The 12243-nt window shown below is 44.1% G+C and overlaps 1 protein-coding gene and 1 pseudogene across 1 annotated transcript in view; one reads left to right on the top strand and one right to left on the bottom strand.

The window, feature by feature from the left end:
• NUP85 (nucleoporin 85) overlaps positions 1-12243 on the top strand; it is a 977524-nt gene that overhangs the window by 637240 nt on the left and 328041 nt on the right. The window lies entirely within an intron of this gene.
• LOC138581921 (G1/S-specific cyclin-D1-like) lies at positions 842-2099 on the bottom strand (annotated as a pseudogene).

Here is a 12243-nt window from a genome sequence, read left to right as displayed (position 1 = left end):
AGCAAAGCTGTCGCTGTCTCTCTCAAATGACAATACAAATTGGTCCCATATAAATACCTTAATTCCAGACATAACGTCAAAGCAGACATTGCATGGTCACACCATCATGCTAACTGCACAATTATTACCATCATGTTAACTCTGCACAATTATTCTGTGTCAAGATTTTATATGCGGAAATACATATTGTACGTCAGCAGACATATCACATGTTTTATGATTCATAGTAGCTCAATTAAAATAGCATGTGCTTATACGTGCTTCTGTGTGAGAGTTCAGCTTCTAAACCACAAGCAGCTTTCCTTTTGCGAAAAAAAGGGAAGTTTGTGTCAAGCGCTTTATTTATGCATAGCCTTTGCAATTTGCAGTTACTTAAGGAAACATCTTGATCAAAGTCAGCAAAACCACATCATGTCTGTGATGACCTAATGTACAGACTAACCCGTATAAAGTCCATGCCATTTACCTACTCATTTAGCTAAGTAAGTGAGTTTTTGTGCATCGTGCAGACAGTATTCATTGCCAAGTTAGGCCTGGTAATTTCAGTAAGAAAAACTTTCATAAATGGTTTTAGTAGTTTACATTGTAAGAACTAATGGGCATATAAAATCAATTTTCCACAAACTGCCCTTATGAACATTAGTTCTAGAATAAGAGTTTTAGACCATAGTTACGGAACAGTTTCATATATTTCTTCTTCCTGGACAATGGCGTGTGACAGATAACCAGTGTCACCACTAGCGGTGCGAGGTGAAAGCGGAGGAGGAAGCAGTGATTTTCACATTCAAAGCACCATTGCTCAGACAGCTTGCAATCGATTTGCACAAGTCCCTTTAAATGTTCAAATGTTCACGTCTCGTACATCAGTTGGAGTGCAAGGTAGGATATCCTCTTCATCAGCTCTCTTGCACTCCGAGACATTGGGCCTCATTACGAGTCCGGCGGTAAAACCGCCTGGTTACTGCCGGACTCGTATTACCATTCCGCCTCCGTGACTCCCGGAAATACCAGGACATTACGACCCTGGTGTCCTGGGAATCCCGGAGGCGGAATGGTGTAAATCCCCCATTCCCATTGAGTCCTATAGGACTCAATGGGGAAGTGGAAACACCGGCACCATCTTGTGATGGTGCTGGTGTTTCCACGTCCGCCTGCAGGTGGGAGGTGTTCAACCCGCCAGGTCAGATCTGGCGGGAAGATCACTTCCCGCCTGCAGGACTCAGGATTGGGCGGTCCGGAATTAACAGTGGTGGCGGGTTTACCGCCACTGTTAATTCCAGACCGCTCGACCTGTAATGAGGCCCATTGTGTTGTTGTGCATGGTGTAAACTCAATTCTAGGAGCGATTCAAGTTGCTCCTGGCAAACCTGTAAACAATCCAGATTGCACTCGATGATTTGTGAAAGGAAGGGCGTAATACACTGCTGGGAGAGGAAACTGTAGTTGTCGCCGAGGTGAAGGCCTTGCACAGCTGCAGCGACACTGCCTGCAGTGAGCATGGATTGAGGGTTTCAAATAAACCGGATGTCTGTAGAGCAGAGGGCCAAGAAAGTTTGTGCATGCTTATGGATGATCTGTTTGGTGTACTCTGTCAGGGGTATTTTTCAAAGAAAATGTTGGATGAAGTTTTGAGGGGTGACTGAGACCAAGTCCGATTTTAGTAGTTTCATTGTCAACAGCTCCATTTGCACTAATTCATAGGGTCTGATAGAATTAGCTTTGTAGATGCAGAGCTTTTTTGCTGTTAATTGGATGGATTCTTTCATTTTTTATGGCAAAAACATGCAAATGACCCCAAAGGGTTGCAATCGTTGTTTTAAGCTGTTCAACAGACAAGAATTTGTCCAGATAAGTCATTGCCAGAGGGAACACCTCTTTTTCACACCTCTGCTCTTCACATACCTCCAGCATCCAGGTGGCCACAATCTTGCACATATGGGGCTGCACCTCTTTTTGCACGCACTCGAAGTACGAGGCGGAGGGGGGCAGCCCTCCTCGGCCTTCAGCATAGTCTGCAGTACCCTGTCATGCAGGAAGTTGGTGTCCAGGTAGGCCCTCTGGATGGTCTTCACTTCGCAGCACAGTAGCTGGTGTTCCATGTCTGCCCTTCCCCTCTGTGTCCTGTGCTTGGCTCTGGAGTTGAAGTCAGTGTTTAAGTTCTTGATGGCAGTGAGAGAGCTCTTCACAGGAAATGTCCTAACAGAATGGGGTAAATCAATGGTTATGGGAGTTTCAGGAGTGTTCATATGCCTCACCCCAAAGACAGTTTGTTAAATATGCTGGTATTCACCACCCTGGACAATCCGTAGTAGAGAAGGAAGCAATGTCAATCAGCACAGTCGCTTCAGCTTCCGTGGCCTGAGGTTATACCGTGGTCCGTCTGTCACTCCTGCAATGTCTTTGGGAGGCGCGATACCTGGGGAATCGTGGCACGGAGATAGTCTTTGAGAGTTATCAGTCTCTTTCTGCACATATTCTTCCCATGGTAACTAAGTAGACGTATTCCCTGCCAGAAATAGAGGAGCCTGCTTCACGTGGCTCGTATGTATCCAGTTACGATGTTCTTCACACCTTACAGCAGTCTGAGTGGCCAATAAAACTTTCATAGGGCCTTTCCACCTTGGCTGTAGGCTGGATGAATGCTGGAAATGTTTTGTAAAGGTCCACTCTCCAGGCTGGATAGAGTGGCCTGGTACTTCCAGAGGTTTAAGCAAAGAGTCTTTGACCTGTTTATGGATAATAGACAACCTCTTAGTAAGCTCCAAACACTAATCACTTAATAAAGGATAAGGGACATTAGACAGTTTTCTTGGGCTACGGATTCCCCATATATTGGCAGGTCGTCCCATTACTATCTCATAAGGTGATAAACCTACTCCTGAGTGCGGGACTGTATGTACGGACATTAGGGCTAGGGGCACAGCATCTACCCACTTGAGAGGGTGACTAGCAAGCACAGATCTTTGCCAATTTGCCTTTGAGGGTGGAATTGAAACATTCCACGAGATCCGCCGCTTGTGCGTGATGATTTTTTTTTTTTTTAATTTCAAATATATTTGTTGTTTTTAGTTCGTTTTACAACAATTTTTGCGTTTCTTGAAACATTTTCTGTTCACATTATTCTTTTTTCCACATTTAACGTTTGCTATATACAAAATTTCACAATAATTCATATATCTTTTTCATTACATATAACAAGTTCTAAAATCATATTTACACTTCATAATCACAAATTACAATGTCGCCGCTACTTTACTAAGCACCTGTTGCATGTATGCTGTTGACGCCAGCCTTTCATTAACTGTTTGCCTGTGCCCAGACAGTACGTTTCACCGATTTCAGTTATAGTGGGAGATCACACAATTTCCATTTGCGTTGTTAAGGATACATTCAATCGAATACATTTATTAAAATTCAACATATGGTCAACTACTGCATTTACTGGAGCCTTTTAAGTTAAATCCACATGAATTACATTTGCCCTTATGGCATTGCTATCAGTGTTTAACATTAACCATGTTACTGGTCGGACGCTGTCCTTCCTTGTTTTGCAGAACAGCTCAAGCGCTTCATTTACAGGTCAGGTCTCACCCATGCCTTTTATATTCAACTAATTTCTGTTGAAGTTGCGTATTAATAATGCTTAAGAACCTTGTCAATGACAGAATCAGCGTTACATTTGTACCCCACATGCAACAAATCCACAGCCATTCTCTCCCTAGTGTCGTGATATCAGTTTTATTTTTGCCAAAGAAAGTGATGCGATGTGTTTCAAAGTGCCTATAATAAACAATGAGATGCTTAAGAGTTTCCTTTATGGTGTGATTGCCACAGAATCGACATCCACCATGTGCAATTTCTACAGGCGTGATTCTCCAATATTGGATTTTTTCTATAGTCGGAAACTGATTTAACTTAAATCGTAAGTAAGTGTCCCGTTCTAATTTTGCCGGGAATTGCATCAAATATCTTGCTCTTGGGGTGTATCTAGTAATAAACTGTGCTATTTCTGTGTACATTGTCAGCGTTGAAAGGGTCTCAAGGGTAATTCTCCAATCATGTTCATATAGCTTTTTTTTAACATATGCTGGGCGCAACTGCAAGTCATCAATTGTTGCATTGATATTTGATAAGAAGTTCAACATTTCCCCATAATATTTTTTTATAGATTTGGGAGATTTCTCTGTGATCATGGTTGGCAGATTTTCATACAGAGAGTTTTGTGGTGGAGTAAGCATTTTTGAAAGATTGTTAAGACGCCTCCAGTGAAGGCGAGCAGATAGGGATATGAGACCAAGCTCATGTCGTATCACTGCACTAGGGATTGCATTAGATAGCCTTAACGTTTTTTTCCATATCACGGATTGAGCCTGGTTTAGCTCTGGTCCGATGTTTATCAAACACATGTCCAGACTATATAACACTATTGCTTCTACTTTTAACGTGTAGTATTCAAATAGAGGAGACATAGAGTACTCGCAGTATCTATTGAATATAATTTTCATTTGTTCATATAGTGGTTTGATCTTGTCTTGAATGCAAGCTTTCCACATACTTTTCGACTCGTTGTTAGATAGATTGTATCCAAGATATTTCACCGAGTGTATGCATTCAACTCGAGTATCATTTAATGCCCACTTATATTTGACATATTTTTTACTAGAGTTACTGAATATAATGATGTTGGATTTCAATGCATTTGCACTCAGATTATGTGAAAGCATGTTTTTGTCTTTCATGTGACGTTCCAGTTCCTTTAGAATCAAAATAGAAAATACTTTTTCTGAGCTGTCTAGGAGGGCAATAGCTCTATAGCTGGCTGGATCTTCTCTGATTCCTTTTTTCCAGATGGGCACTACTATGGCAGTGTTCCATGATGTAGGGATTGATTTGGATTTAAAAATGTTATCATATTTGATTTTACATATGGAGGCCCATAAACCAGGATCTTGTTTCATGACACATGCCGGGATGCCATCGGGCCCCGGTGCCTTTGAGTATTTTAGATTGTTTATCACCCATTTAATGTCTAGTTCTGACCACGGACAGACAGATACAGTTGTATAATTCGTATTGCATGGATCCGTTTGCTGGAACGCGAGGGGGAGTTGGTATTTCCTTTTTATGAATGTCGTCCAAGTTGACGCAGAGATTGGAGATGTCATTACTTCTGATTTTTTGTCTACGCCACTGCGGAGCATCGCCCATATGGATCTCCTGTTGTTTGTGCATAGAAATAGGACCATGTTTTGATTATTTTTGATTTTTGCACTCCATTTGATGTTACGAACTTTGTTGGTGAAATTATTACAAATTTTCTTTTTTTGTATTAGATAATCTTCGAAATTGGGACAACTTTTCTTTAATTTTCGTAAAGTTCTGTTTTTCAAACATTTCAATTTGAGGATTGCATCATTACAAAGTTTGTGAGGCTGTGATTTTAATCTATCAAAGTCACTGGTTCTTAGTAAGACAGTGGATGCAGTAGTCTCCGTGAATAACTTCTCTATGCACTTGGTGTCATGTAAATGCCAATTAGACTTTGTTAGTGCGGAAGTAGAAGCTTTAATTACTTTATTTACTTCACGACATAATCGGGCATTCCATTTGATGGAGATGTCCGGGCGTTCAATTTCAACAAAGTCCAACCCTAAGTCCTTTGCTAATTCTGGTACTTTCATACTAATATTTGTGCCAATAATTAAGTGATCCCCCAGTTGTACATCTACCGTATATGCCAGTGCTGTTAACTGTAGCAAATTTTGTGATGCAGCCAAAAAATCAATTCTGGAGGTACTTTTATCTCGCCGCCATGCATGTTGAATTGCGTTAGAATCAAAATCTATCAGATAAATGTCCCAGCTTTCCAAAAACTGTCTCCATCTGTTGCCATTCTCCTGTGACTGTGATTGTTATGCAGAGTGCCCATGTGACACGCTTGCAGTTTCATACCCACTGCAGCATGCATTGAAATCCCCTCCAATGATTATATGATTCGATGGATGGTGTGAGTAAATATCCTCCAAAATTGAATTTAACTGTTCCAGCATGCACTCTAGTGATATTCTGGCTGGATTCCAGTATAAATCAATTATGTAAAATGGACGCCACGAATCGTTACATAAAGAAAGCAGCACTACTAGCGTGAATTCTGTACTTTGAATCATCTCTGAATTTACATTTAAACTGTTGTTAATGCAAATGGCCAGCCCTCCAGCCGGTCGCCCTCCCCTGCCAGACTTGGCTTTAGTGAGAAATGTTCTAAAGCCATTTATAACCCAGTCCTGTGTGTTCATCGTTTCCTGTATTAGAATTATCGATATCTCAGAATGAGCGGGAATTTTGTCCTGCCATGTAGAAAAATGTTTGAACCCACAGGAATTCCAGGAGCAAATTGATATTTCGTTGTTACTATGAAAAATGTGCTACCGGATTTACTTCATTTAGAGTTTTAGCTAAAGGAATCAGCCATGACCAGTCTTTGATCGTAGCAGTTAAGTTGGCCAGTTGTGTAAGTGCTGTTATTTCTGGCTCTCTGTGAGTGCTTGATTGCCATCAGCTTGTGTGTCAGCCATGGAATATTTGGGTGGTTGGAATTGGAGAAAGCTTTTAGCTGCTTCATGCGATTCAAATTGAAAAAGTTCAAGTCCCAATAACTCAAAGTCCATGCAATGTTCTATGAGCAGTTTCGTAATAATTAAAGAGTGCGTTTTACATACCATTCTATTATTGTTGGAGTTAAACAGTTCCACCCAGTCAATGTCCTCTGATTTCAGATTTCTGAGCGATGGTATGAGATTGAAGATGTGCATTAGATGAGAGCGATTAATTCGTTTCTTGCCATTAACATCTTCATCGCTTTGCCATCCGATGATGTTCTCCATTTCTTTATCTACTTCTCTGGTGGCATTGGATGTGATTTCCTGTTGGCAATCAGAGCTTATTTCCTCCTCGCTCTCTTCCGGGACAGTACACGGTTGGTTGGCGCTTGTATTGCCACTTGGTTCTTTTTTGGGGGAGCTCCAATTTTTCTGTACAAATCGTGGCATGTGCAGGTTGTGGTGTTACCTTCTTTTCTGTAGATATTATTTTTCTCTTTAGGTCTCATTTCAAGCTGTGATTTAGCGCTGGTATCTGATGGTTTTTTACTCCCCTTCGCTTGAAAAAAGGCAGAGAGTTGTAGCTGTTTAGATGGTTTAGATTCGATAGCCAAAGCACCTTCAATACTCATTGCGGCGGGTGCTTCTGCCTCCCTGCAGTTGTGCATGGCTGTCTTCTTTAATTGTGTTGCCGTTGTGGTGATGTGTGTCCTTCTTTATTTTAGTCATTTTTTGTTTTTTTGTAACACTCTTTATTCCTTTTTCTGCTTCCTTTTTTTCGTTTGTCATTTTATTTTTCTCTATTTGCAGGGCTTTTTTACTTTCATCGTCTAGCTGTTCCAAGTCCAGCACGCCCTCCTCTCCTGAGGTGCTTAGCTGGGTTTCTGTCATGTCCACACCTTTAGCATCATCCTGGGGCATGATTACTGATTGTGCAGTTTCAGGCGCTTTTATCTCTTTTTTTTAGGGCGAAGATTCCTTTTTAATTGGCGTGTGTGCATATGCTTTTGCCTTCTTGACATATAGGGTCCTGCAGAAAATCCCTTTTTGTTTTTAATAGGGACCTCATTTGTGATGTTAGCAATTGTTGCCTCATTAACTTCCTGCTGTTCCTGCTCAATTATCTCTATTAACATGGACGGGCTGTCACTCTTCTCTCTGCTGGTTGAGGGAAAGCTAGATGTAGGGCTTTCCGAGCTGCCTTCCAGATTGCAAAAAACTCTGTTTGTTAGTAGAGTAAGTTTTGAATCCAACATATCTAATTTGATTTGAATTGTGTCACTAATTATCGATGGTTCAGCAGAGGCCTCTGCCTGTATACTTTTGTTCAACATCGTTTTTTGTTCCAACACTTTAGAATATGATCTTGATGACACCGCAAATGGTTTTTCCGAGAGGTTTGTTTGTACTGTTTTGGATTGCAATAAGAGTGCTGCAGTTTGAGTGGCCATAGAGGACGCTTGGGTTATTTTTCCTGTGGTGGAGTTGCTTGGTTTGAGTTCACCAACATTCTTTAATCCCAGAAGATACCCCTCTATTTTGCTGATCTTGTTGAGGGTTTCTTTAGCTGTTTGTCTGAGTTCTCTGATTTCAAGGTGGGTGAACTCATGCCCCTTATCAAGCAAATTCAAAATTCTGGTTATTACAGGGAATGTTGCTTTTGCATTCTTAAAATCATTGGGTGCATTTGTCATTCCCATAATTGGAATTTGGGAGGCTTCATGAGCTGCCAGGAGATTTTGTTTGTAGTCTACGGGACTGGAGCATGCTCTAGCCCCATCAGCCGTGGCTGGATTTAGCTCGTAATTTTGAGGATTATTGCTGTTCGTGGCAAAAGATGTTTGCATTGAGATTGGATCTGAGTCATTTAGTCCCATTGGAGGGATTTGCGAACGATCAGAGTTGATGCAACTCGCACCAAATAGATGTACTTCTTCAATGGTTCCATGTCTCGGATTTGCAGGAGTCGAGGGCCCTAATGACATACGTACTCGTTTTCCCAGCTCAGCCATTATAGTTGGAGCTAGCATAGATTCATCGGATATGCCCTGTTTCAAAAGGCCACCTGACCCACTATTTGGTACATTAGTGTGTGGGTCTTCACGTATACTCGGAAAACTGAGTTGCACAGAGTGTTCACCATCATACATTTCCTTCAGTGGGAACGAAGGGATTCCGTGTGGATGCGCACATGGTGTATGTACTTCTACACTTAGTTACAGGGTTGCCTTTGATTGCATTACCATTATTTTGATCTAGCAACATTTGTGTCTTTTCTGCCTCAGTGAGAGGTGTGGGTTGTGCCATTTTCTCACCCACCTTGCTTCTTAGCCCACTGGCCATGTTTTCCTCTCGCTTTGGGTGGACTGCTACGACTGTTTTAACTACCTTGCAGTCCTAATAGTATAGCTCTGTCACTTAGTATGCTAATCGAAAAGTGCTAATGTCACTCACTTCTCAGTAGTAGTTATGGTAAATTTGCATACAAACCACTAGCTCACCTTATCAACAATATACATTAGCTTCCAATTTTCATATGCAAGTAATTACACAGATGAATAAGGGCGAGAAAATGAAAATACTCAGTGCCACCTCGCCACCCTCAACGCCCGAACAGCCCAAACAGCACTTCCAGGCACTTCCGGGGTGGGCGCGCGGGTGCGCAGACCCGTGCCTTGTTATCGGAAGGCTTGGGGGCGGGTACAGGGGGGGAGGGAGCTTTCCACCTTGATTGGCAGGTCCTGCGAAGCAAGAAAGAGAGGGGGGCGTGTCAGTACTAGTTTTAGTGATGAAGGCGAGCTCAGTAACACATTACCAATACGTGAGAACAATACGTGTTTCAACCCACCAAAGTAAAGGTAGTCCCAATGTAAAGGTTCTTCCCAGGTAATAATTACTTGTAGCACTCGATGTTTCACGTGCCTCTAATCCGCCGTGCTTCCTCTTGCCGACGGCGTCTGTTGGCAGAAAGCGAGTCCTTACAGCGGGTGTGCAGGAGACTGGTAGGAGCGCAAGGGCTCGGAGTAACAGCCCAAACAACACTTCCAGGCACTTCCGGGGTGCGTGATATATTGAATGGAATCTTTGGCGTATTCTCAATGCATGACATACTAGCTCCATTGTTTTATTTAATCTTTCTGTCTCTCCTCCCTCCACCCTTCACTCTCCCCTCTTCCGGCCCTAACTGCTACCTCCCCTGCTACCTCCCCTCCCCTACCCCCTCCCTCCCACACTCAACCCTACTTCTACCTCATCTCACCAACCTTTGGACCCACTTACCGCCTATAGCTCAAACAAGATTCTATTTTTGGAAGTCAAATCTGGGTGTGTTTAGAAAAAGTCAAATCTGGGTGTGTTTAGAAAAAGTAAAATTTGGGTGTGTTTTTCATTGCATTTTTCCCTTCCACTTTCCAGCCCAGTGACTGCTCTCGCCCACCTGCCTCTCTCAACACCCCCTCTCTCTGCCTACCATGGTGCTATCGGTTTCTCCCATCTACTCTAACTGCTTTACTATCGACTATCGCTCCCTTCTCACTAAATCTGGCAAGAACAAATTTAAAAAGGACATCCTGACATCAAACCCTGGTCTCCCCATCGCTGATACCTACTCTAGCGCTTCTGCTAGACAAACCCTCACTGACATCCTCTTTGCCGTTCCTTCGCCTGATCTTTGGACCCCTCATATGGTCTCTACGCTCTGTCCTCTATCTTCCTCTCCCGTTAATGGCGGCACCCGCTGGGAAGTCCGTATGGATACCTTTGACTCATCCAGAGTCTTCATTAATGTCCACCTAAATGGTACTGTCATGGTGCAAGGCCCTCAGGCCAACCTACGTCTCTTTGATAGGCGGCTCCCCCGCCTAATCAATTTCCTCCCTTCTCCTGCTGCCCCCCCCCACCTCCCTCGGCTACCATGCTTCCTTCCACCTCCTCCCCTACCCCCTCTCTTCTTCCCTCTACACCTACGCAGGACGCACCTCAGCCTTGTACCCCTCCCGGAAGGTCTTCAAGGCTGGCAACCTTCTTTATCTTGCCACTCTCAACCCTCGCTCTGCTGTCAAACTCTGACATCTGCCACCTCCTGGAAGAACTTGACCTTGACGTCCTCGGTCTTACCGAGATCTGGTTCACCACTAGCTCTGTCACGAGTTTTGACACTCTCCTCCCTGACGGTTACAAGATCCTCTCAGCACCCAGATCCACCCGGCCGGGAGGGGGTGTTGCTCTGATCTTCCCTGAGTGGATTGCTACTTCTATCATCCCCACTCAGACCTATCCCTCTTTCGAATGCCTCGTCTGTAGGCTCTCTCTCTCCCATCCACACACTTACTATTGCTATGCTCTATCGGCCCACTGGCCAAGTCACCTCTTTTCTCTGAGTGGGCGGACCTCTCCTCAGCCCGCTTGGCCTCTACCTCTCAACTCGTCCTCCTTGGGGACCTCAACATCCATCTTGATTCTCCCCTTTCTCATCTACATTCTTTCGCGACCTCTGCAATTCACTCTCCCTCTCTATCCTTCCCTCCGGCCCTACTCACTCTGCTGGCCATACACTTGATTTCTTGATCTCCTCTGGCCTCCCCCTTTCTACCCCCCTCATCCCTCCTCTCTCCTGGAGCGATCACTCCCTTCTTTCCTCTTTTCTGCTCATCTCCTCCAGCCAAGACTGACACCCACCTTCTCGGACATCCAACCCATGAAGCGTGTGTCAGTCGAGGCTTTTGCTACCTCCTTCTCACCCCCTCATCCACTTCAGGCTGACTCTCACCCTGACTCAGCCCTCTCCCTGCTTTACTCCTCTATTACTGCTACCCTTGATGCTCTTGCCCCTGTCATGAGGATTAGCCTTAAGGCCAAAGCTAAGTGTAACACTTGGTTTGACTCTGACCTATCTTCACTTAAACGTAAGTGTAGGGCGGCTGAGAGGAAATGGAGGGCCTCTTGCTCATCCCCTGACAAACTGGCCTGTCGCCTGCTCCAAAGGCAATATCGCCTCTGTACGAACCAAGAAACGAGCTCATATTCAAGCCCGTGTTTCTGCAGCATCTAACAACTCGGCCGAACTCTTTAAAATCTGCAAGGAGCTGGCCAACCCTGCCGCAGTATCCACTTTTACTCTCGCCTCTCGGGCCCTTTGCAGTGACATTGCCTCACACTTTATCTGTAAAACTAAGGACATCCTGTCCACACTCTCCTCCTGCGCCTGCTGATCCTCCCTCTGATCCCCCTCCCCCCTCTTTCTCCGCCTTTCCTCTTTTCTCCCCGATGAGGTTGCCAGACAAGTCCGATCTATGAAAGCCTCATCAAAACAGGTTCATCCGTGTTCCTCCAAAACCATTAAGGACCACATTGACACCCTTGCATCTGCCCTTGCAGACTTCTGCAACCTCTCCTTTGCCTCTGGTTCTTCCCCTCCCCCCTGAAACACTCTACTGTGCATCCTCTACTCAAGAAACCCTCAGCTGATCCCTCCTGTCCAGCTAACTATCGCCCCATTTCCATCACCCTCTTTCTGGGTAAGCTCGCTCCTGGAAAAGCTTGCAATCTCTCTTCTCAACCTTCATTCTGACTCTGTCAGCTCACTCCATGACCACCAATCTGGCTTCAGAGCTTCCAGAAGTACGGAAACTGCTCTCCTGAACAT

The sequence above is a fragment of the Ambystoma mexicanum genome, chromosome 3q, assembly GCF_040938575.1.
Source record: "Ambystoma mexicanum isolate Mex_15411 chromosome 3q, UKY_AmexF1_1, whole genome shotgun sequence".
In the NCBI taxonomy this organism is placed as follows: Eukaryota; Metazoa; Chordata; class Amphibia; order Caudata; family Ambystomatidae; genus Ambystoma; species Ambystoma mexicanum.
Note: the sequence above shows the minus strand (reverse complement) of the source record. Positions and strands in the feature narration are given on the sequence as shown.